This window comes from Saimiri boliviensis, chromosome 12 (genome assembly GCF_048565385.1).
Source record: "Saimiri boliviensis isolate mSaiBol1 chromosome 12, mSaiBol1.pri, whole genome shotgun sequence".
Lineage (NCBI taxonomy): Eukaryota > Metazoa > Chordata > Mammalia > Primates > Cebidae > Saimiri > Saimiri boliviensis.
The window spans coordinates 64,437,791-64,464,476 of NC_133460.1; the positions used below are offsets into that span (position 1 = coordinate 64,437,791).

General features: G+C 49.0%; 1 pseudogene; it reads right to left on the reverse strand.

The window, feature by feature from the left end:
- Positions 1 to 16,991: 16,991 nt before the first annotated feature.
- On the reverse strand, positions 16,992 to 26,471 carry LOC141579952 (phospholipid phosphatase 2-like; annotated as a pseudogene).
- Positions 26,472 to 26,686: the final 215 nt, after the last annotated feature.

A 26,686-nucleotide genomic window follows, 5' to 3' on the forward strand; every position in this document is an offset into this window, starting at 1 on the left:
TTATATTTTTTGTAGACATGAGGATCTCGATATCTTCCCAGGCTGGTCTTGAACTCCTGATCTCAAGTGATCCTCCCTCCTTGACCTTCCAGAGTGCTGAGATTACATTCATGAGCCCTACACCCTGCCCAGATTTAGCTTTTTCTAAAGCTTTTATTTAAAATAAAGTCACTAAGGTTAAGATGCCTCTGACGGTTTCGCATTTTAAGTGCAAAGACTATGTTGAGTGAATTTTTCCATCAGTTGTAAAACGTTCATCCATCTTTATCTGATTCCTATGGTTTCCAATTAATCATCCCTTCTTCCTTTTTGGAAACACACGGGCTAGAGGGCTCCATGTCAGTTGGCATTTCCAGAACGACGGAGCTGAACACTCTGCGCTCCGACTTCAAGTGGTGCAGAGGGACGGCCACCAGAGGGCGCGTGGCCTCGGCCCTGCAGTGCCCCCGGTCACCAGGAGAGGGCGCGCTGGAGCAAGGCGGCGTAACTGCCTGGTGGCCAAGCTCCTCTAACAATCAGAAGCCCGGCTTTACAGAGGCTGACAGCTTCAGATACGACATGTGAAAGGGTCTTGGGTTTACAGTTCTAGAAATTACATGGGAAAGGGTCTTGGTCCATGGAGTAGGTGTGGGGTGGGGGCTTGAACTCATTTAAGTTAAAACAACACCTTCCGGAGAGATTCCCCCATGCCATGCCTGAGATCTCTAAGGTGGCACCCGGTCGGCCAGCCTTTACTTCTGTTGAAGTACGGTGTAAAAGTCAAGGGGGCGGTGATCTTAGATGCTTGGGTCTCCTTCCTCACCAGGTCACCTTCTCCCTGCACACGGCCACTCTCCCACCTGGGCTACTTTCCAGTCTCACTCACAATCGCTCTTAGCAACTGAGGAAAGAGGACAGCTGTGGAGCCTCTCCCTTGTCCAAGTCACTCTGCTGAGAGACCTGATAACTCATCTCACTGGACCCTGGACCGCCATGGGAAGAATAACTCTGCCCCTGTATTTCAGACAAAGACTATGAGGTGGTCAGGCACGGTGGTTCACATCTGTAATCCCAGCACTCTGGGAGACAGGGGAAAGTGGATCATGAGGTCAGGAGTTCAAGACCAGCCTGGCCAAGATGGAGAAACCCCGTCTCTACTAAAAACACAAAAATTAGCCGGGTGTGGTGACGGGCACCTATAATCCCAGCTATTTGGGAGACTGAGGCAGGAAATTGCTTGAACCTGGTGTCAGGTCTCCATATGCAAACCTGGAGCCTGAAAGTCTGAAGTCCTGCTTGCCTCCTGATCCTCTCCCACCCAGTCCCGAGCCCCCGCCCCCACCCCCGCACCCCCGCATTGGCCATTGCCTCTGAGTGCCCAGCGGAGCTTCCCTGGACAAGCCCCTCAACCAACCCTGCCATTTCAACTGTTCTTATGAATGTGAATACCTCTCACCCATCCTGTCATCTTAACTGCTCTTCTGCCTCACTGCAGACGCCACTGTAACTGAACTTGTGGTCATGTACACTCCTTGCCCTTACCCACCACTGCAACTGATCTTACTCTGTAACTTTCCACTGCCCGCCCCAAACCTATAAAACCAACTCCCACCCCACTGCCCTTTGCTAACACCGTTTTCGGCCATAGCCGACCGGTACCCAGGTGAATAAACAGCCACATTGCTCACACAAAGCCTGTCTGGTGAGGGGCGTCTCTTCATTCAAAGTGCGAATTTTCAACATTTTGATACCAAAATCCGGGATAGGGGAACTCCTTCAGGAGACCAAACCCCCATCCCTGTTCTTGTGCCTCCTCCATGAAGAGATTGACCCACCGACCCAGGTCATCAGACTAGCCCACACGCACACCACCCGCTGTTTTGGGAAGCAGTCTGTCTTTTTTTCTTTCCCATTCTTTTTTATTTTCCTTTCCACTTCCTCCCCCTTTCGGTTTCATCGTTTTTCCACTGCAAGCACAAGGACAATCAGGTAAACCAGGTTCTTCTGTGAGGTTCAGGACCAGAAAAATCCTATGTAGATCATGGATCCTGGGACCCAGGTTCCCCAGGGGCTTGACTGTCATGGAGATGTTCACCCTAGTCACTCGCCCACCAGGCTTAGAGCCGATATTGGTGGCAGGTAACATACAGGACGCTCTCTTTGACAGCTCACCAACGACGAGGTTTTCAACCCAGGCTCACCAAGGGATGCCTGTTGAGCGGCTAGGTTGTGTGCCTATTCACCTTGTCTCTGCTGCCTTTCCAGAACCAAGGGCAATCATCCATCCTCTATGCCTCCCTCCTCTCTGCTGGCCTGTGTTCTAAAGAACCTCAAACCTTGGGCCGGGAATGGTGGCTCACGCCTGTAATCCCAGCACTTCGGGAGGCCGAGGTGGGTGGATCACGAGGTCAAGAGATCGAGACCATCCCGGCCAACATGGTGATACCCCGTCTCTACTAAAAATACAAAAAAATTAGCTGGGCATGGTGGCGTGTGCCTGTAATCCCAGCTACTCAGGAGGCTGAGGCAGGACAATTGCTTGAACCCAGGAGGCGGAGGTTGCGGTGAGCCGAGATCGTGCCATTGCACTCCAGCCTGGGTAACAAGAGCAAAACTCTGTCTCAAAAAAAAAAAAAAAAAAGAACCTCAAACCTCTCCAACTGTCCCCTAACCTAAAACCCAAACGTCTCTGTAAACACTGCGTTCTCTTTACTGGGCCACTGCATGGTCGCAATATAAGTTAAATAATGGCTCCAATTGGCCAAAAATTGGCACATTTCACCTCTATTTTATGAAATTAAGACAATTTTCGTCACAACATGGGCAAATGTTCTGGAATTCCCTACATCCAGGCATTTTTTTAACACACCAATCCCTCCCTAATCTCTACTCCTCTTGGCTTCCATCTGCCCCTCCTTGCTCTGTGGGTTAGCCAGAATCCTCCCTGTCCATCAACCTTCCCGCCTGTGAACCAGGCCCTCATCCAGGACCTAACCCCACCCCAGAGCCTTCCTCTTCCTCTGCCCACAACTTGCCTCCTCATGCCCCTCCTGTCACCTCCCCACCTCGTGTGTGGCCCGGCTTACAGTTGGTCCTGCTGCTGCCTCCTGCACCCCTGCCTGACAATCCCCCTTCCAGAGGTGGCTGGAGCCAAAGGCATAGTTAGGGTGACGTTCCTTCCCTTTATCTGACCTTTCCCAAATCGACCACTGGTTAGGCTCCTTTTCATCAGATCCTCCAATACTTCCCCCAGTCCAATAATCTCACCTGGAGTGACTTAAATGCCATCCTTACTTCCACTCTCACCCCTAAAAAATGCTTAATATGCATTTTATCACCCAGTCAACCCCAACATTACAAAAAGGTGAAGAAATTAGAATCTGGCCCTCAAACACCATTTAGGCAACCCTACCTTCAAGGTGTTCAATAACAGGGAGAAATCTGCCCGGCTGCACATCTCAGAACTGCAGACGCTTCCTCCTCCGTAAGACAAACGCCAGCCACGCCACTGGCTCACAGAGACTTCAGAGCACCCAGACTGCAGCGCGTCCAGCTGACCATCAAAACTTGCTTCATGTGTCAGAAACCTGGCCACTGGGCCCAGGAATGCCGGCAGCCTGGGACTCCTCCTGAGCCCTGCCCTGTCTGTGTGGGGACCCCACAGAAAGTCAACTGTCCAACTCACGTTGCTGCTCCCAGAGCTCCTGAAGCTCCAACCCTTGTCTTGGTGGCTAAAGACTGACGCTGCCTGACCATCTCGGAAGCCCCCTGGACCTTCACAGATGCCAAACTTAGGGTAACTCTTACGTGGAGGGTAAGTCCATCCTCTTTTTAATCAGCACTACCCCATGCAGCCTTCTTTTCAAGGACCTGTCTCCTTGGCCGCCATGCTGTTGTGGGAATTGATGGCCAGGCCTCCAGGCCTCTCAAAACTTCCCACCTCTGGTGTCAATCAGGCCAGCACTCCCTTCCCTGTTCTTTCCTAATCATCCCCACCTGTCCAGTTCCCCTGTTAGACCAGGATATCCTAGGGCAGGCATCCCCAAACTTTTTTTTTTTTTTTTTCAAATGGAAGGAATTTATTTATTTATTTATTTATTTTTATTGCATTTTAGGTTTTGGGGTACATGTGATGAACATGCAAGATTGTTGCATAGGTACACACATGGCAGTGTGCTTTGCTTCCTTCCGTCCCCTCACCTGTATCTGTTATTTCTCCCCATGCTATCTCTTCCCACCTCCCCACCCGCCCGCCCCTCCCCCATTTCCCCCCAACGGATCCCAGTGTGTAGTGCTCCCCTCCCTGTGTCCATGTGTTCTCATTGTTCAACACCCGCCTGTGAGCGAGAATATACGGTGTTTGATTTTCTGCTCTTGTGTCAGTTTGCTGAGAATGATGGTTTCCAGGTTCATCCATGTCCCTACAAAGGACGTGAACTCATCGTTTTTGATAGCTGCATAATATTCCATGGTGTATATGTACCACATTTTCCCTATCCAGTCTATCATCGTTGGGCATTTGGGTTGGTTCCAGGTCTTTGCTATTGTAAACAGTGCTGCAATGAACTTTCGTGTGCACGTGTCCTTGTAGTAGAATGATTTATAATCCTTTGGATATATACCCAGTAATGGGATTGCTGGGTCAAATGGGATTTCTATTTTTAGGTCCTTGAGGAATCACCACACTGTCTTCCACAATGGTTGAATTAATTTACATTCCCACCAACAGTGTAAAAGTGTTCCTATTTCTCCACATCCTCTCCAGCATCTGTTGTTTCCAGATTTTTTAATGATCGCCATTCTAACTGGTGTGAGATGGTATCTCAATGTGGTCTTGATTTGCATTTCTCTGATGACCAGTGATGATGAGCATTTTTTCATATGTTTGTTGGCTTCCTGTATGTCTTCTTTTGTAAAGTATCTGTTCATATCCTTTGCCCATTTTTGAATGGGCTTATTTGTTTTTTTCTTGTAGATCTGCTTTAGTTCTTTGTAAATTCTGGATATCAGCCCCTTGTCAGATGGGTAGACTGCAAAAATTTTTTCCCATTCTGTTGGTTGCCGATTCACTCTACTGACTGTTTCTTTTGCCGTGCAGAAGCTGTGGAGTTTGATTAGGTCCCATTTGTCTATTTTGGCTTTTGTTGACATTGCTTTTGGCATTTTGGTCATGAAGTCCTTGCCTACACCTATGTCCTGAATGGTTTTGCCTAGATTTTCTTTTAAGGTTTTTATGGTATTAGGTCTGATGTTTAAGTCTTTAATCCATCTGGAGTTAATTTTGGTGTAAGGTGTCAGGAAGGGGTCCTGTTTCTGCTTTCTGCACATGGCTAGCCAGTTTTCCCAACACCATTTATTAAACAGGAAATCCTTTCCCCATTGCTTATTTTTGTCAGGTTTGTCGAAGATCAGATGGTTGTGGGTATGTTGTATTTCCTCTGAGGCCTCTGTTCTGTTCCATTGGTCTATATCTCTGTTTTGGTACCAGTACCATGCTGTTTTGATTACTGTAGCCTTGTAGTATAGTTTGAAGTCCGGTAGTGTGATGCCTCCTGCTTTGTTCTTTTTGCTTAGAATTGACTTGGCTATGCGGGCTCTCTTTTGGTTCCATATGAAGTTTAAGGTGTTTTTTTCCAGTTCTGTGAAGAAGGCCATTGGTAGCTTGATGGGAATAGCGTTGAATCTGTAGATTACTTTGGGCAGTATGGCCATTTTCACGATGTTGATTCTTCCTAACCATGAACATGGAATGTTTCTCCATCTGTTTGTATCCTCTCTTATTTCGTTGAGCAATGGCTTGTAGTTCTCCTTGAAGAGGTCCTTTACGTTCCTTGTTAGTTGTATTCCTAGGTACTTTATTCTCTTTGTAGCAATTGTGAATGGCAGTTCGTTCTTGATTTGGCTCTCTTGAAGTCTATTACTAGCGTATAGGAATGCTTGTGATTTTTGCACGTTGATTTTGTATCCTGAGACTTTGCTGAGGTTGTTTATCAGTTTCAGGAGATTTTGGGCTGAGATGATGGGGTCTTCCAGATATACAATCATGTCATCTGCAAATAGAGACAATTTGATTTCCTCCTTTCCAATTTGGATACCCTTTATTTCTTTTTCTTGCCTGATTGCTCTGGCTAGAACTTCCAGTACTATATTGAATAGGAGTGGTGAGAGAGGGCATCCTTGTCTAGTGCCAGATTTCGAAGGGAATGCTTCCAGTTTTTGCCCATTCAGTATGATATTGGCTGTTGGTTTGTCGTAAATAGCTTTTATTGTTTTGAGATACGTTCCGTCAATACCTAGTTTATTGAGGGATTTTAGCATAAAGGGTTGTTGAATTTTGTCAAAAGCCTTCTCTGCATCAATCGAGATAATCATGTGGTTTTTGTCTTTGGTTCTGTTTATGTGGTGGATTACGTTTATGGACTTGCGTATGTTGAACCAGCCTTGCATCCCCGGGATGAATCCTACTTGATCATGGTGGATGAGCTTTTTGATATGCTGTTGCAATCGGTTTGCCAGTATTTTATTGAAGATTTTTGCATCTATGTTCATCATGGATATTGGCCTGAAATTTTCTTTTCTTGTTGAGTCTCTGCCGGGTTTTGGTATCAGGATGATGTTTGTCTTGTAAAATGATTTGGGAAGGATTCCCTCTTTTTGGATTGTCTGGAATAGTTTCAGAAGGAATGGTATCAGCTCCTCTTTGTATGTCTGATAGAATTCAGCTGTGAACCCATCTGGACCTGGGCTTTTTTTGGGAGGTAGGCTCTTTATTGCTGCCTCGACTTCAGACCATGTTATTGGTCTATTCAGGGTTTCGGCTTCTTCCAGGTTTAGGCTTGGGAGGTTGCAGGTGTCCAGGAATTTATCCATTTCTTCCAGGTTTACTAGTTTATGTGCATAGAGTTGTTTGTAATAATCTCTGATGATGGTTTGGATTTCTGTGGAATCTGTGGTGATATCACCTTTATCGTTTTTTATTGCATCAATTTGGTTATTCTCTCTTTTCTTTTTTATTAATCTGGCTAGTGGTCTGTCTATTTTGTTGATCTTTTCAAAAAACCAGCTCCTGGATTTATTGATTTTTTGAAGAGTTTTTTGTGTCTCTATTTCCTTCAGTTCTGCTCTGATCTTAGTTATTTCCTGTCTTCTGCTAGGTTTTGAGTTTTTTTTGATCTTGCTCCTCTAGCTCTTTCAATTTTGATGATAGGGTGTCAATTTTCGATCTCTCCTTTCTTCTCATGTGGGCACTCATTGCTATATATTTTCCTCTAGAGACTGCTTTAAATGTGTCCCAGAGATTCTGGTATGTTGTGTCTTCGTTCTCGTTGGTTTCGAAGAACATCTTTATTTCTGCCTTCATTTCATTGTTTATCCAGTCAATATTCAAGAGCAAGTTGTTCAGTTTCCATGAAGCTGTGCGGTTCTGAGTTAGTTTCTGCATTCTGAGTTCTAACTCGATTGCACTGTGGTCTGAGAGACTGTTTGTTATGATTTCTGTTCTTTTGCATTTGCTCAGGAGTGATTTATTGCCAATTATGTGGTCAATTTTAGAGTAGGTGTGATGTGGTGCTGAGAAGAATGTATATTCTGTGGATTTGGGGTGGAGAGTTCTGTAAATGTCTATTAGGTTTGCTTGTTCCAGGTCTGTATTCAGGTCCTGGATATCCTTGTTGATTTTCTGTCTGGTTGATCTGTCTAATATTGACAATGGGGTGTTAAAGTCTCCCACTATTATTGTGTGGGAGTCCAAGTCTCTTTGTAAGTCATTAAGAACTTGCCTTATGTATCTGGGTGCTCCTGTATTGGGTGCGTATATATTTAGGATCGTTAGCTCTTCTTGTTGCAGTGATCCTTTTACCATTATGTAATGTCCTTCTTTGTCTCTTTTGATCTTTGTTGCTTTAAAGTCTATTTTATCAGAGATGAGAATTGCAACTCCTGCCTTTTTTTGCTCTCCGTTTGCTTGGTAGATCTTCCTCCATCCCTTTATTTTGAGCCTTTGTGTATCCTTGCATGTAAGATGGGTTTCCTGGATACAGCACACTGATGGGTTTTGGCTTTTTATCCAATTTGCCAGTCTGTGTCTTTTGATTGGGGCATTTAGTCCATTTACATTTAGGGATAGTATTGTTATGTGTGAATTTGATGCTGCCATTTTGATGCTACCTGGCTGTTTTGTTGGTTAGTTGATGCAGATTCTTGATTGTGTTGATGCTTTTTTAACATTTGGTGTGTTTTTGGAGTGGCTGGTACTGGTTGTTCCTTTACATGTGTAGAGCCTCTTTCAGGAGTTCTTGTAGAGCAGGTTTGGTGGTGATGAAATCTCTGAGTGCTTGCTTGTTCACAAAGGATTTTATTTTTCCTTCACTTATGAAGCTTAGTTTGGCTGGATAGGAGATTCTGGGTTGAAAGTTCTTTTCTTTTAGGATGTTGAATATTGGCCCCCAATCTCTTCTGGCTTGTAGGGTTTCTGCTGAGAGATCTGCTGTGAGTCTAATGGGCTTCCCTTTGTGGGTAACCCGACCTTTCTCTCTGGCTGCCCTTAGCATTTTCTCTTTCATTTCAACCCTGGTGAATCTGACGATTATGTGCCTTGGGGTTGCTCTTCTTGAGGAATATCTCTGTGGTGTTCTCTGTATTTCCTGGATTTGAATATTGGTCTGCCTTGCTAGGTTAGGGAAGTTTTCCTGGATAATATCCTGAAGAGTATTTTCCAGCTTGGATTCATTCTCTTCATCACATTCAGGTACACCTATCAGACGTAGATTAGGTCTTTTCACATAGTCCCACATTTCTTGAAGATTTTGTTCATTCCTTTTTGCTCTTTTTTCTCTGTTCTTGCCTTCTCTTTTTATTTCATTGGGTTGATCTTCGACCTCTGATATCCTTTCTTCTGCTTGGTCAATTCGGCTGTTGAAGCTTGTGCATGCTTCACGAAGTTCTCGTGTTGCGTTTTTCAGCTCCATCAATTCATTTATACTCCTCTCTATGCTGTCCATTCTCTTCAGCAGTTCGTCCAATCTTTTTTCAAGGTTCCTATTTTCTTTGCGATGGGTTAGAACATGTTCTTTTAGCTCATTGTAGTTTCTTACTACCCACCTTCTGAAGTCTGATTCTGTCATTTCATCACCCTCCTTCTCCATCCGGTCTGGTTCCCTTGCTGGTGAGGAGTTGTGATCACTTTTAGGAGGAGAGGTGTTCTGGTTTCGGGAGTTTTCATCCTTTTCGCGCTGGGTTCTTCCCATTTTTGTGGGTTTATCCACCTGTTGTCTGTCTCTGTCCCAGGGAGTTGGAGCTTTATGAGTTTCCCTTGCACTACTGCCTTTTTTGATTTTTCTTTCAGGTCTGACCCGCCCAGCTAGCAGCACGCCTAGCCACTGCCTGCCCGCAGGGGCTTTGCTGAGCTGCTGTGGGCTCCGCCCAGCTGCCCTGAGCTCTTCCCTGTAGTCCTTTTTATAAGGGCGTAGTTAGAACTGTCTCGGCAGTGGTGGCCCCGCCTCTGTTATGGTGGACTCTCTCTGTTGTGGCAGGTTGCCTCGGCAACGGCAGCCTGCCTTCGTAGAGGTGGAGAGTCTCAGTAATGGCGGAAACCCCTCCCCCACGGAGCCGGACCCTCCCGGTTCAGCTGTGCTTGGTTTGGAGGGCTCAACCCAGAGGGTTTCCAATTACTGTTTTTGTTTTCGTTGTTGTTGGGGGTGGAGGGGTGGGACCAACCGAGTCTGATCACCTGGCTCCCTGACTCAGAGTCTTTTCTTTTAAGTTGAACGACCCCGCGTTCCGGTCGCTTGTTGAAAAGGCGCCGGGATCTCCCGTGCTGCGACTCACGGAGTCGGCTCGAACTGCGGCGCTGGCTCCTGGCGGATTTTTTGCCTAGGAATCTCCTGGCCTGACTTGCTATTTCAGATGAATGGGCTATTCTGCCGTCTCAGGGCTCTGCTCGCCAGCTAAGAGGGCTCCCAGACCAGTGGCTTTTGTACGGAGAACCGCAGCAACAGGGAGTGGTCACAGCAGCCTCGCGGGCGGAATCAGCCCTGCGGGGGCCAAAACAGCCGCACTGGCTGGGACTGCGACGCTGGCGACCCCTCTGCCTGGGTATCTCCTGGGCTGTGGGCAATAAGAGTTCGCCTGGAAATGCGGCGTCCACTCACCCTCTGCACTTTCACTGGGAGCTGAAGTCCTGAGCTGTTCTTAGGCGGCCATCTTCCCAGCATTTCTCCCCAAACTTTTTACACAGGGGCTGCCACATACTGTGCTCCTCTCACTGACCACCAATGAAAGAGGTGCCCCTACCTGAAGTGCGGCGGGGGCCGGATAAATGGCCTCAGGGGGCCGCATTCCTCCTGCGAGCCGTAGTTTGGGGATGCCTGTACTAGAGAAATTGTCTGCCTCCTTGACTGTTCCTGCGCTATATCCACACCTCATTGCTGCCCTCCTCCCCAAACCTGTACCTCCCTCAATAGCTCCCCTTACGTCCCCCAACCTTAAGCCTAGGGTAAAAACACCACCTTCCCATCCATTGCTACAAGCCACTCGCCCCTCCTCATCCCCTTAGAACTTAACCACACTTAACCCTGCCCAGCCCTGTACCCCATCCCACAACAGCCTTTAAAAGTAAAGCCTGTTATCACCTGTCTGTTGAAACATGGCCTTTTAATTCACCCTCCTGCTTTTTCGGCATCTGTACTCAAAGGGGCACCACGTATCCCCTTCTGAAGCCCAAATTTCTTCCCATCTGTTATAGTCCTTCGCCAGCATACAAGCGCTCCCCCTGCCAAACGCATCCAGTAAATTTCCCAAACCCCAACCCCCTCCACCAAACAACAGCTTATCTCCCTCCGGGGTGTGGTTGCTACTTCACCTCAGAATACCAGGTTTTGCTATTCTAACTAAGCCATTGTATAAACCCACTAAAGAAAACTTATCCAACCCTATTAGTCCTAAATTCTTTCCTCACTCCTCCTTTTGCTCCTTAAAAAAACAGCTCTAAAAAAGCTCTCTCCCTAGCTCTCCCCAACCTGTCTCAACAATTTTTCATTCTATACTGCTAAAGTCTAGGGCTGTGTGGTCAGGATTCTCACATAGGAGCCAGGCCCATGGCCTGCAGCCTTTTTATCCAAACAACTTAACCTCACAGCCCTCACTGCCCTGGGCAGGCCCTCATGACAAAGCGCAGCAGCAGCTGCCACCCTGATACACTTAGAATCTTCAAAATCACAGGCTCCGCCCCACTTACCCTCTAGCTCTCACCGCCTCCAAAGTTTTGTCTTTACACCTCACACACTTACCTTCAGCCCCTCGCCTTCTCCAGCTTTAAGCAGTCACCCCTACTGCTTAAACCACACCTCAAAATGTCTGTTTCTGTTATTCCTAACTGAGCCCAAATTCACGGCACTCATTTACTTTTACATGCCCTGCCTTTCTTTAAGTTGCCGGTTTGCACGTTTTCTCCAGGCAAAACAGCTTACATTTCACTCTTCATCTGGCTCCCGTTCTCTACTCAAACACAATCTTGTTAATGAAAGTGAGTGGTTGCTTATAGATACCGCAGGCTTCCTCACACACCATGAAAACAAAAGCTCTCCCTCCACACAGTTACCCCATCAAGCCCTTGCTGGTTCCCTTGGCTTTTGAGTCCAAAGCTCCAGAAAAAATGTTGTTTTTATGTAAAGCAGCCTGGCCTCATATATAACGCCATCAATAAATGAAGAGACAGAGCCCAAAAGTGCACGAAGCAGGCAAATGAGTATTCTGGACCTGGCTGGACGGGCTGGACGCTGTCTAACTGGAGTCACAGCTCCTCCCAATCCTAACTCCTTTAATACCCATCTTTCTTCTCCTGTTCGGACCCTGTATCTTCTGCTTAGTCTTTCAATTCATACAAAACCACATCCAGGCGATCACAAGTCGGCAGATGCTGCTCTGGATGACCCACAGTACCGCGCGGTGCCTCTAAGTCCCCCAGCAGCTTAAGCAATTGTAAGGCAGATTGTATTGTCCAGACCTTCCTTATTTGCACAGTTGTCCTGTTCCCATTTCCACACTGTCTCCCCCGCTCAAAAAAAAAAAAAAAAAATTTTAGGTGCCCCCGCAGTACCCTGTCAGGCACGAAGTAACCTTAAGAAACTTCAGCCTCACCCCCAGAAACCTGTGCTCACTCCCTCTTCTCTAATTCTCTATATAAAAAGACAGGTATGTCAGGTCTCCATATGCAAGCCTGAAGTCCTGCCTGCCTGGGCTGATCATCTCCCACCTCCCCACCTGTGTTCGCCATTGTCTCTGAGCGCCCAACGGAGCTTCCCCAGACAAGCGCCTCACTCAACCCTGCCATCTCAACTGTTCTTATGATAATATGAATGCCTCTCACCCATCCCGTCATCTTAACTGCTCTTCTGCCTCACCCCCAGCCACCACTGTAACTGAACTTGTGGTCATGTACACTCCTTGCCCCTACCCCACCGCTGTAACTGATCTTACTCTGTGACTTTCCACTGCCCGCCCTAAACCTGTAAAGCCAACTCCCATCCCACTGCCCTTTGCTAACACCCTTTTCGGCCACAGCCGACCTGCACCCAGGTGAATAAACAGCCACGTTGCCCACATAAAGCCTGTCTGGGGGGTTTCTTCATTCAAAGCACGAATTTTCTTTTCTTTTTTTTTTTTTTTTTTGAGACGGAGTTTGGCTCTTGTTGCCCAGGCTGGAGTGCAAGGGCGCGATCTCGGCTCACCGCAACCTCCGCCTCCTGGGTTCAGGCAATTCTCCTGCCTCAGCCTCCTGAGTAGCTGGGATTATAGGCATGTGCCACCATGCCCAGCTAATTTTTTGTATTTTTAGTAGAGACGGGGTTTCACCGTGTTAACCAGGATGGTCTCGATCTCTCGACCTCGTGGTCCACCCGCCTCGGCCTCCCAAAGTGCTGGGATTACAGGCTTGAGCCACCACGCCCGGCCTTAATTTTTGTATTTTAAGTAGAGACGGGGTTTCACCATGTTGGCTGAATCCCCTCAGGGGATTCACCTGCCTCAGCCTCCCAAAGTTCTGAGATTACAGGCGTGAGCCACCATGCCCAGCCCTTCCCTGCATCTCAATGTCCACAAATATTATAAATCACCTGATTAACTGTCTAGGATTTTCAACTAACTGTCCAATGTCTAGACAAAGGTGCTTTCAAATATTTATAATAGGTCAGGATGTCGACTAGGATGTTTTATCAATTAATTGATTGATTACAGTAAGGAAAACACCCAAACCCCTCCAAAAACATAGAATTGCCTTTCCTGTTAGATACCTCCACTGCTGTACATATTGCTCAACTGTGACAACACGTCCCTCATGTTTGGTTTTGGATTCCCTGCGGTGCGGCCTATGGTGTGGCCCTGGACTCGGGAGCCCATGAAGGAGGGTAGTTCACCTGCTGCTGTGGCTGCATTGCCTGTCCACACAGGGTTTCCAGCCAGACAGGTGAGCACCTGCACTGACGCCCTTCCGTCCACACCTGTCATCCTTCCTGCCCTGACTCCAGGTGAGGGCAGAGGGCTGCAGAATTACAGGTAAGTCTTTTTTTTTTTTTTTTTTTTTTTTAATTTTTGAGACGGAGTTTCGCTCCTGTCACTCAGGCGGGAGTACAATGGCATGACCTCAGCTCACCACAACCTCCACCTCTCAGGTTCAAATGATTCTCCTGCCTCAGCCTCCCAAGTAGCTGGGATCACAGGAATGTACCACCACGCCCAGCTAATTTTTATATATATATTTTAGTAGAGACGGGGTTTCTCCACGTTGGTCAGGCTGGGATTACAGGTGTGAGTCACCGCATCCAGCTTCAGTTAAGTTTTCTTTACTCAGTCATCCATTCAGTCACTCGGCTAATTCATTCATAAATTCCATTGATGTAACTTAGTAATTCCAAATAACAAAAACTTCCACCTGCCATACAATGCCCTCACCACATACCTTGCCTGGCCAGCTAATTCATCCCAGGGATTTCCCATCCCTGTAATGCCACTAAAATGTCTAAACTAGGCCACCTGCTTATAAAACAGCAAGCCAGAGTAAAAACAAAACTGGGCTTAGATCCAACGAATCACAGCTGTCACAAAAGAGGCTCAGCCAGGGGCTCATGCCTGTAATCCCAGCATTTTGGGAGGCTGAGGTGGGTGTACCACTTGAGGTCAGGAGTTTAAAACCAGTCTGGCCAACATGGTGAAACCCCATCTCTACTAAAAATACAAAAACCTTAGCTGAGCATGGTGGCAGGTGCCTGTAGTCTCAGCTATTCTGGAGGCTGAGGCAGGAGAATTGCTTGACCCTGGAGGGCAGAGGTTGCAGTGAGCCGAGGTCGTGCCACTGCACTCCAGCCTGGGCAAGAAGAGCGAAACCCTATCTCAAAACAAACAAAGAACAACAAAACAGGCTAACAAAATACTGTGGCAGGGTATTACTTGAGAAGTGATTTCTGAGACAGGGGATGGGAGCTGGGAGCTGTCCAGCTCCTAAAAATATGCGGCAAGAGACAGAAGAACTAAGATTCTCTACACAAGAGGACAATGTGCCTCTCGCTGTTGAGGAGACTGGGGGTAGACAATCAGGCTTGGGACTAAGAAGCCTCTGGAAAAAGGCCCAAAACACACTGCTGAGCCATCCTGGGGGCTCATGCACCCCCAAGTCCCCATCCCCAATGCTGTCCAGAAGGCCACAGGCCACACCACTGCTGGGTGAGGTTGAGTAAATGCTGCATCGGGTTCAAGCAACTAACGTAAAAAATGTAAATAATTTTATCGAAATTAGGATCTTATGTTGTTTCAATTCAAACAGAAATTCAGTTGAGGAACAAATAGCCAGGTGTGGTGGCTCACACCTGTAATCCCAGCACTTTGGCAGGCTGAGGTGGGTGGATCACCTGAGGTCAGGAGTTCGAGACCAGCCTGGCCAACATGGTGAAATGGCATCTCTACTAAAAATACAAAAATTAGCTGGGCGTGGTGGAGGGCACCTGTAATCCCAGCTACTTGGGAGGCTGAGGCAGGAGCATCGCTTGAGCCTGGAAAGTCGAGGCTGCAGTGAGCAGTAATTGCACCACTGCACTCCAACCTGGGGAAAAGAATGAGACCCTGTGTCTAAAAAACAATGTATGGTTTACCACAAAACCAGAATAACGTATGGTAGCTTACACATTCAAAAAAAATCCTGCATATCATCAAATACTCAGGGGGAGTTTCCCTTTTTTTTTTTTTTTTTTTTTTTTTTGCCTCCTGGGTTAGAGCAATTCTCCTGCCTCAGCCTCCTGAATAGCCGGGATTACAGGTGTTCACCACCACGCCCAGTTAAGTTTTGCATTTTTAGTAGAGACGGGGTTTCATCATGTTGGCCAGGATGGTCTCGATCTCCTGAACTTGTGATCCACCCACCTCGGCCTCCCAATGTGCTGGGATTACAGGTGTGAGCCACTGTGCCCAGCCAGGAGGAGGTCTTCAAAAACCAATTAACCTCAGAAGGTGGGAGAAATGCCAGGCCACGAGGTCGCAGCCATGGGAAATGACATTTACGAGGCTAAGAATCTGAGTTTCCTGTGAGAAACAACAGAAAAAAAAATCCTCCTTGTACAACGAGAGAAAATATTATTTTTTTCCATGAAACCATAAGGGTGTGGGCAGTGTAAACCCAAAATTATGCAAGAGAGCTTCCCCAGAGCTCCGTGTGGGTGGAGAAATGTGTCCTAACTGCCGCCCTGCCTGCCATCTTGGTACTGGGAACCTGTGAGAATTTCCGAGCCTGACACCCTTCGTCCCGGCTTTTCCCAACAGATGCAGAGCAATGTGTGTGTAGCCCAGCTGGGCAGCACCCAAGCGGAGAGACAGGCCACTGGTTCCCACAGCTGGGCCCTCTTGGCTCCTGAGCACCCTCTGGGGATGGCTCTGGTCAGTGCAGCCCTTTCTTTCTCTGCTCTCACAGCTGTGGGGTGCACATGCTCTTTCTGAAGCACTGAGACTCCCCCGGCCGAGGCCAGCTGCCGGACTCGGCCACGTCCTCTCCCTCACTCCAAACTTCCTCCACTCCTCAGTCTTCACCACTCGTCCCAACACGGCCACTTGCCCCCAGCAGACAACTCCGGAGTCCTGTGCACTGCTGCTGCTCCCACAGACTCGTGCTCAACCCTCACTGTGGTCCTGGCTTTCAAGGCCATTGTGCCTGGGGAGGAGACGGAGGTGTTGGCTGCTGTCAGCGCACCTGGGTCATTCCCATTTACTCCTGATGCAGTGACTCTCCCTGTGGGATCTGGCTGGGAACCTCTCTCCCACTCACTGCCAGAGACACATTCTGAACCCAGACACAGCGTCCTTAGTCCTCAGGTGTCACTGCCTGCTGCAGCACCCTAGTATACCTGGGAGGCTTCAGTGTGACTTTCCTGGCCAGGATCCCGTCTGACACCTGCATGGAGGCAAGTCCCTGATGTTCAGCTGGGGTTCTGCAGGGTCTGGGTCACCTTCCTTCCCGTCCACCAAGAGCAGGTCTCCATCTCGGCCCCTTGGGTGGGGCTCCAAAGCTGCACTTTTGCCCCCAGGGCTACACTACCCTTCCCATAGGCTAAGGCCTGATAGGAACACCCTGCAGGGTGAGGGAATAAGAGAGGTTCCAGGTGCAAACAAAACATCAGCAGACACTTAAGTTACCGCCCATACAAAAAACAAATGTGCCCTTTACCCTTCTGTTAAAAAAGTAAGCTCTGTGTGTTCTGCCATCGCTTCAGGGAAACCAGCCCCTGAATTACACATTTCAGAAGTGTGGCCCCCAGGTGCACAGGGTGGACATGAGCAGAGGGCAGGGGTGTGCTGACCCATCTGACCCTGGACCCCAGTGCCGTGCAGGGAGAAACACAAGGGGCGGGCTTGGCTGCTGCCCTCCACTGTCACAACGGGTGAGTCTGCCTGATGCCTGAGCTCTGCGGAGCCCTCTGACAGGGGGAACCCTGTCCCAGAACGGCCGTAGGGAACAGATTAGGCACTGAGACCACTCGTCAAACCAGTGCCCTATTTTACTAAAAACCACATGTGCATTACATTTTACAAAACAGTTCCTTCCTTAACCCCATAAAAGAATGGGGATATTGGGGAGCTATGGGAACAGGTCCCCCTCCAAATGCTCAGGGCTACCTAGGCCTCCCCAGACCTCTGGTCCAGTGCAGGGCAGGGGGCAGCAGAGCCTACTCAGGGTTCCTGGAGCCCATCTGGAGCCCTCACTGCCTACCCAGGGCCAGACGGACCACGTAGGGGGCTGGCCTCAGCTGGGCTCACAGCCACTCCCTGCCTGTTCAGGGTCCAGCCTCAGGAGGAGGAGTGCAGGTACCCATATGGTTGTGGTCAGCCTCGCCCACGGTCACTGTCAGTGACAGGCTGGGCTTCCGTTCCAGCTCCTCCTCCTTTGGGCAGTGCTGTGGGGGTCGGGCTTTGAAGAAGTCTGAGATGGAGCTGACCTGGCAGAGTGGAGGAAGGTGAGACTAGGCAGGGGCTGGGCAGGCACCAGGGTCATGGGCATGAACAGGAGGGGGAAAAAGAGGGTCCCAGGTGGGCCATGAGAGGAAGAGTGCCTGTGGGGAAAGAGAGCCCTCTTAGTGGAGGACCAGTGGAGAGCACTGGGGCGCTGACAGGCCCAGGGAAGGGCTGCGGTGTGCAGGGAGGAGACCCAGGGAAGGAACTGGGGGAAGAAGGTGTCCAGGGAAGGACTGGGTTTGGTGAGAGGGGTCCAGGGGAGGAATGGGGGAAGGGAGGGGACCAAGGAAGGACTGGGGTTGAGGCAAGTAGTCTCAGCAGAGGAATGGGGAGAAGGGAGGGGTGCAGGGAAGAACTGGGGTTGGGGGAAGGCGTCCTAGGGGAGGATGTGGGAGGGGAGGGAAGGGCCCTGGGATGGACAGGGGTTGGGGGGTCCCAGAGGAGAAATGGGGGGAAAAGGGTGTCCCAGGGAAGGACTGAGGTTGGGGGGAAGGGGTTCCAGAGGAGAATTGAGGGGAGGAGGTGTCCCAGGTATGGACTGGGGTTGGGGAAGGAGTCTCAGGGGAGGAATTGGGGCAAAGAGGGGTCCCAGGGAAGGAGGGGTCCAGGGATGGACTGAGGTTGGGGGTAGGGGTCCCAGGGGAGAAACAGGGGGAAGGAGGGATCCCAGGGAAGGACCAGGGCTGGAGGAAGGGTCCCAGGGGAGGACTCCGTGGGGCAACAGTGTGCAGGGCAGGACCAAGGTTGGGCAGGGAGTGGTCTCTGGACAGCACAGCAGGTGAATCAGGGTCAGAAGCTCACGGTGAGGCCAGCCACCATCGCCCCCTGCAGGAGGCCAGCAAGGTCGTCACTCCAGTGGTGTTTGTGACCAGACACGCGGGTGTAGCCCACATAGAGGACAAAGGCCACCAGGAAGAACTGGACCGTGGGCCGCAGCTGCCACGCCCACTTCCAGCAGAGCCGCGCCTGCAGGTAGAGCTGGGACGGGAGAGGGCGCCTCAGCCTGTGCCCTGCCAGGCCCTCCTACGCCCACCGCACAGATGGCAGCTCCGAGGGCGGGGGCACAAAACCGGCCAGCCCAGGGCCTCCTGTCTTTACAAACAAGTCAGTGAGCGCGCCCATCACCACCATGACCCACTCATTTTGGGAAAACCGAGGTCAGGAAAGGGAGTGACTTGACAAGCGAGCCCTGGAAAAACGGACTCACTGCCGGGAACACCATGCAGTACATCCCAAAGGAGGCATGTCCCGAGTAGAACGACAACCTGGGGAAGGAGAGGCAGCAGGTCAGAGGGCAGGTGGCTCAGTAAGCATTTTCCAACCTCCCCTTGCCCCCGCCCCTCCCGCAGAAGGGAGGGGTCAACACGGGAACTGCCAATGTTACAGGCCACCAAATCCCAGGAGCAAAGGCTGCTCCCTCTGCCCTTTCCAGTTATCTAATGATGGAATCAGAGTCTCCAGTTGGGGCTGTGGCATGAGACGCCTCACCTGTGAAGACTCTGAGGCCTGAACCCAACACCCAGGGCGGACGGTAGTGTCCAGCAAGCAGGTAAAACCGATTTCATTTTCACTGCATTTCTTTTCAGGATTTTCTCCCATTTGTGGAACTGAGGGGAGATTTCTTTTTCTTTTTTTTTTCTTTTTTCTTTTTTTTTTTTTTGAGACGGAGTTTCACTCTTGTTACCCAGGCTGGAGTGCAATGGCGCAATCTCGGCTCACCGCAACCTCCGCCTCCTGGGTTCAGGCAATTCTCCTGCCTCAGCCTCCTGAGTAGCTGGGATTACAGGCACGTGCCACCATGCCCAGCTAATTTTTTGTATTTTTAGTGGAGACGGGGTTTCACCAGGTTGACCAGAATGGTCTCGATCTCTCGACCTCGTGATCTACCCGCCTCAGCCTCCCAAAGTGCTGGGATTACAGGCTTGAGCCACTGCACCCGGCGAGATTTCTTTTTATATAAATTCGAGATTCCATGAAGGACATGAATGAAACACCGAAAATAGGAAGCAAAAAACTGACCAAAAAAAGTCATAATCAACTTTTTTTTTTTAAAGACGGAGTTTCACGATGTTGGTCAGGCTGGTCTTGAGCTCCCAACCTCAGGTGATCCGCCTGCCTTGGCCTCCAAAGTGCTTGGATTACAGGAGTGAGCCACCATGCCCGGCCACAATCAACTTTTTTGGACCTAATCCAAAGCTTGCGGGAACCAGAACACTTGATTGATATAATCCAGTTGAGGCCTGGAGCGGTGGCTCACACCTGTAATCCCCTCATTTCCGGGGGGCTGAGGCAGGCAGATCACAAGGTCAGGAGATTGAGACCAGCCTGACCAACACGGTGAAACCCCGTCTCTACTAAAAATACAAAAATTAGCCAGGTGTGGTGCCACATGCCTATAATCCCAGCTACTCGGGAGGCTGAGGCAGGAGAATCACTTGAAAACCTGTGAGATGGAGGTTGGGGTGAGCCAAGATCATGCCACTGCCTGGGTGACAGAGTGAGACTCCATCTCAAAAAAAAAAAAAAAAAAAAAAAAAAAAAAAAAAAAAAAACACACACACAAAGATAATCCATTTGGATCTCAGAACAAACAGCTTTGTGGCATTTTAACTCATCCTGGTCCCTCTCGCACCCCCTAGACTGTGGTGGCCTCAGGGTAACAGACCACACGCCCAGCACAGGTTCAGAGAAGGGGCCTTATTTGCAACTGTGGACTGGGGTATGGCTCGAGGGCTGATCTTGATCTCACCTGACTGGACATTCTCCCAGTGCTGAGGTTCTACCTGGAGGACATTTGTAGGAAATGTTTACAACAGATTTGTTAGTCTCTGCTGCCTGGGGCCATGAGAGCAGATGAGGCAAAAAAAAACAGAGGAGCCAAACAGCATAGGAGGAAAGGCCAGGGAATAAAACGCTCTGGGGAATGAAGGCTTGGAACCTACAAGACCAGAGTGGAGCAGGAGCTTGGAAGAGGCGTGCGAGGGCCCTGCACTCACACTGGGCTGGACTTCCAGCTCTGCACAAGCAAGGAAGTGAAAGTGAAGGCAGAGAAAACCTGCTTCACCGTGGAAGGGCGGACCCCACAGGCACACAGACCCCTTCTACTGACTCGGGAGGGTGTTGTGGGTTTGGTTTTTTTGTTTTTTGTTTTTTTTTGTTGTTGTTGTTCGAGATGTTTAAAGAAATCACTGTCCTATCACTAGCTGACCACCAGGCTAAAAGAACAGGAGGAGATGGCCACTCATCACAGTCAGAAAAGCCATTAAACAAATAATCATTGCAACAAACAGAAAGAACACACCCTGGAGAGGAGGGAGACTCCTATTTCCAGAGTGGCCACATTATAATATTCTAAACACACAGTTTAAAACAAAATAAAACAGGTCGGGCGTGGTGGCTCACGCCTGTGATCCCAGTGCTTTGGGAGTCTGAGGCAGGCGCCTTACCTGAGGTCAGGAGTTCGAGACCAGCCTGGCCAATGTGGTGAAACCCTGTCTCTACTAAAAGTACAAAACTTGTCCAGGTGTGGTGGTGCATGCCTGTGATCCCAGCACTCAGAAGACTAAAGCAGGAGAAGTGTTTAAACCCAGGAGGCAGAGGTTGCAGACAGCAAAGATCACACCACTACACTCCAGCCCGGGTGACAGACTGAGACTCCGTCTCAAAAAAAAAAAAAAAAAAAAAAAAACAGAGAAAATAGGTCAGTTAAGATTATTCAGCTGGGCCAGGCACAGTGGCTTACATCTGTAATCCCAGCACTTTGGGAGGCTAAGGTGGGTGGGTCATTTGAGATCAGGAGTTCGAGAGCAGCCTGGCCAACATGATGAAACCCCATCTGTACTGAAAATACAAAAAAATTAGCAGGATGTGGTGGTACATGCCCATAGTCCCAGCTACTCAGGAGGCTGAGGCAGGAGAATCACTTGAACCCAGGAGGCAGAGGTTGCACTGGGCCAAGATCATGCCACTGTACACTACACTCTACCCTGAGTGACAGAGTGAGATTTTGTCTCAAAAAATAAAATAAATAAAAATAATAAAAATGAAAATACAAAAATTAGCCAGGTGGTGGAATTAAGGTGTCTTAATTCCAGCTACTGGAGAGGCTAAGACAGGAGAATTGCTTGAACCCAGGAAGTGGAGGTTGCAGTGAGCCGAGATCGAACCACTGCACTACAGCCTGGGCAACAGAGCCAGGCTCTGTCTCAAAAAAAAAGAGATAAAAAGATGATTTAGCCTGAATGGGCTTGGGGGCTCATGCTTGTAATCCCGGCACTTTGGGAGGCCAAGGCAGAAGGACCGCTTGAGCTCAGGCATTCTAGATCAGCCTAGGCAACATGATCAGACCCTATTTCTAAGAAAAAAAAATGTAAAAACCAGCCAGATGTGGTAATGTATGCCTGTAGTCCCAGCTACTTGGAAGGCAGAGATGGTTTGAGCCCAGGAGTTCAAGTCCTGGGCAAGATGGCAAGACCCTCATCACTAAAAGAAAAAAAAAGTAAAGGGGGAAAAAAAAAAAAGACAGTGACAAGGAAGGACCTGAAAAAGGAAGACATAACCTAGGAAACCCTACACAAAAAGACAGAGGGCCTTCCTTGTTGGTAATTACACTGACTATCAATAGATTAAACACTCCAACTGAAAGTCAGATATTCGTTAAATGCCTTAATTCAATAAAAAGATTAACATATGCTGGAAAAAAGAATAAAAAGTCAGAGATCTGGCTGGGCGTGGTGGCAAACACCTGTAATCCTAGCAGTTTGGGAGGCCACAGAGGGTGGATCGCTTGAGCTGAAGAGTAAGACCAGCCTGGGCAACATGGCAAAACCCTGTTTCTACAAAAAACATAAATAAACAGTAGCTGAATGTGGCAGCCAGTCCTAGCCACTTGGGAGGCTGAGGCTGGAAGATGGCTTGGCCTGGGAGTCCAAGGCTGCAGTGAGCTGAGATCACCATCCTCCAGCCTGGGTGACAAAGTGAGCCTCTGTCTCAAAAAAAATCAGAGACTGGACAATACATAAAAAACATGCCCCAATGTTATGCTAGGCATAAGAGACTTACTTTAGAGTCAGAGACATAAATAGGTTTAAAGTACAAGATTGGAAAAAAAAAATATTCCATGCAAACAGTAATGAAAAGAGAGTCAGAATAGCTATATTAATATCAGACAAAATGGACATCAAGACGAAAATTGTTGAGACAAAACTCATATGTATCATTCTATAATGATGAAAGGGTCAATCTATCAAAAAGATAGAGCAATTATAAAGGTAAATGTAGTAAACCACAGAACTCCAAAATACATAAAGCAAAAATGGACAGAACGTTACAACATGAACTTCCCAAACACAAGAATGCACTGTGTTCAATCAGTAAAAACATACAAAAACAATTTTGTTTTTATTCTACTTACCCTCTTTTTTCTTTATATTTATCTTTTTCCTGTAGCTTTAAGCAAAACAAAACCAATTTTTTTTCTTGAGACAAAGAGTCTCGTGTCTCCCGGGCTGGAGCATAGTCGGCTCATTGCAACCTCTGCCTCCTGGGTTCAAGCTATTCTCTGCCTCAGCCTCCTGAGTAGCTGGGATTACAGGCGTCCATCACCAGGCCGGGCTAATTTTTGTATTTTTAGTAGACATGGGACTTCTCCATGTTGATCAGGTTGGTTTCGAACTCTTGGCCTCAAGTGATCTGCCCACCTCAGCCTCCCAAAGTGCTGAGATTACAAGTGTGAACCACCATGTCTGACCAAATTTTTTTTTTTTAGTCAGAGTCTCACTCTCTCACTCAGACTGCACTGCCATGGCACCGTCTTGGTTCACTGCAGTCTCTGCCTCCCAGGTTCAACCGATTCTCTGCCTCAGCCTCCTGAGCATCTGGTATTATAGGCATGCAGCACTAAACCCAGCTAATTTTTGTATTTTAAGTAGAGATGGGTTCTCACCATGTTGGCTGGGCTGGTCTCGAACTCCTCACCTCAGGTGATCTGCCCACCTCAGCCTCCCAAAGTGCTGGGGTTACATATGTGAACCATCTTGCACACCGCTCCCCCAAGATTTTTTTAATTAGAAAAAGAATCTGGGCACAGTGGTTCATGCCTGTAATCCCAGCACTTTGGGAGGCCAAGGTGTGCGGATCACCTGAGGTTAGTAGTTCGAGACCAGCCTGACCAACATGGAGAAACCCCGTCTCCAGTAAAAAATGCAAAATCAGCCAGGCGTGTTGGTGGGTGCCTGTAGTCCTAGCTACTCAGGAGGCAGAGGCAGGAGAATCACTTGAACCCAGAAGGCGGAGGTTGCAGTGAGCCAAGCTCACACCATTGCACTCCAGTCTGGGCAACAAGAGCATAACTCCATCTCAAAAAAAAAAGAAAAAAAAAATTAGAAAAAGAAAAAGAGAAGGCAGACACCAAAGACCACATAGTGTATGATTCCATCTATATGAAACATTGAGAACAGGCAAATCTACAGACAGAAAATAGGATAATGGTGGTTGCCAGGGGCTGGGGGAGGAGTGACAGCTAATGGGTACAAGGGTTCTTCGTTTCCTTTCCTTTCCTTTTTTTGAGACAGGGTCTTACTCTGTCACCAAGCCTGGGGTAAGCACAATCTTGGCTCATTGAAACCTCTACCTCCCGAGTTCAAGTGATGCTCCCGCCTCAGCCTCCCCAGTAGCTGGGACTGCAGGTGCCCACCACCAGGCCTGGCTAATTTTTTTTTTCTTTGAGATGGAGTTTCACTCTTGTTGCCCAGGCTGGACTGCAATGACACAATCTCAGCTCACCACAACCTCCACTTCCCGGGTTTAAGCGATTCTCCTGCCTCAGCCTCCCGAGTGGCTGGGATTACAAGCGTGTGCCACCATGCCTGACTCATTTTGTATTTTTAGTAGAGACAGGATTTCTCTATGTTGGCTAGGCTGGTCTCGAAATCCCAACCGCAGGTAATCCACCCGCCTCAGCCTCCCAAAGTGCGGGGATTATAAGCGTGAGCCACCTAGCCCGGCCTAATTTTTTGATTGTCATAAAGATGGGGTTTTGCCATGTTCCCCATGCTGCGGGGTTTTCTTCTGATGAGATGAAAATATTCTGGAATTAGGTAGAGAAGATGGATGTACAGCATTGTGAATGTACTAAAAATGAACTGTACACTGTAAAATGGAAGAAATGGTGACTTTTATACAAATTTTATTTTGGTTTATTTATTGATTGATTGATTTTTGGTCTGACATTATGCTAGCCTTGTCAATCAATATTTTGATTTTTTAAAAAGGACAACGATGAGTTGAAACGTTTAAAGACCTATCAGTAGAGATGGTAAGAAGACAGCGCAGAAGAGGGCGGGCTGAGACTCTGGGGAGACAGAGCACACTCCCCCTGGCCTCCTGCTGTCTGCGGGGCACCCAGAGCCCTGAGGCCCCGCTCTTGCCTGACCACCTGCCTGCTGGCTCCTCACCACCTGGCTTCTGCAGCTTCTTCAGCTCCCACTGCCCCCCAGAGTGAAGGCTGCTCGTCCACACTCACCTGGCCTCGGTGACGTCAGCAGCGTTTTTCCTGCACACACTCTCCAGCTGCATGTAGACCGAGTAGTTGACCCGGCTCCAGTCGGGGTCACAGACGGCCAGGAAGTTGGGGTGCAGGTGGCCAATCGTGTACTTGGCCAGGTCTGTCAGAGACTGGCTCATGGCCACCCTGAACAGGAAGGTCCCCAGCACCTTGTACACGGCAGCCAGTAGTTGTTGAAGTTGGAGCGGGAATAGAGCCAGTCCTGTGCACCAGGTAGGCTTCTCCCACCATGACCTGAGCATGGGGCAGCTGCAGCGACCAGCAGGGGTACTGGTCAGCCCATGGGCCCTCACTGTGCCTCAGTCCTCCCCACGGGCCTCCCCAAGGCTGCTGCAGAGCTGGGGACTCTAAAAGGGCCCTAGATAGACTCGGTGGCTCACGCCTGTAATCCCAGCACTGTGGGAGGCTGAGGCGGGTGGATCACCTGAGGTCGGGCATTCAAGACCAGCCTGACCAACATGGTGAAACCCCATCTCTACTAAAATTACAAAACTAGCCAGTGTGATGGCGCATGCCTGTAGTCCCAGCTACTGGGGAGACTGAGGTAAGAGAATCACTTGAACCCAGGAGACAGAAGTTACAGTGAGTGGAGACCCTGCCATTGCACTCTGGGCAACAAGAGCGAAACTCCATCTCAAAAAACAAAAGGGGGTTCCTATTACCCACAAGTACCACTCGGGGCAAGGCTGTGTCCCCCAGCCCCCAACAGACCTCCGGGCCACCCCCATCAGGAACCCATGGTTAGGCTGTACCGCATCCCGCCCCCCTCCTTGTCCCCCTGAATCCCTCCTGCCTTACAAAGATGACAGTGGCCGTGATGGTGACTCTGGCCATGAGCCCATAAGTGATGGTGTCTGGCTGGAAGGGGTACCAGATGGAGTCATCCCCGCAGTAAAATCCTCACTTATACGGGGCGTTCACCAGCGGCTGGGAGGCTGGAGGGGGAGAAGGGCCTGAGAGCTGCGACATTCTCCAACCAGCTAGGCTGTGGGGCCCCCATACCTGCCCTGCCTCAAGGCCTCCCACCGCTGCTCCCACCGACAGTAAGAAAGAGCTCTTCTCACAGCCTCTGGGAGGCCCAAGCAACACCCCTTTCCCATCACCAGGCCCTTCCCCACTCAAACCCTCCCTCTGCTCCTTGAACAAACCGGGCAAATGCTCACCTCAGGGCCTTTGCACAGGCACTTCTCTCTGCGCAAAGTATCTTATTTCTATTTTTAAAAGTAGAGACACGGGTCTCATGTTGACCAGGCCGGTCACAAACTCCCAGGCTGGAGCAACTCCCCAGCCTCAGCCTCCCAAAGTGCCAAGATTACAGGTGCGAGACAAGGTGCCGGACACTTAAGTGACTCTCATTTCCGCTCAGATTCATCTCCCCTCCCAGCTGTCCACACCGGCATCCCTCTCATAAAAGGAAAAATACGTTTATCCGTGCATGGCCACGCGTGCCTGTAATCCAGCTACTCAGGAGGCTGAGGCAGGAGAATTGCTTGAAATCGGAAAATGGAAGTTTCAGTGAGCCAGGATCGCGCCACTGCACTCCAGCCTGGTGACAGGGCGAGACTCTGTCTCAATTTATAAAAAGAAAATAAATAAATAAATAAATAAATAAAATAAAAGGGTAGGTCTGCTCTCTTTCCCTCTTGTCCCATGTGGAAT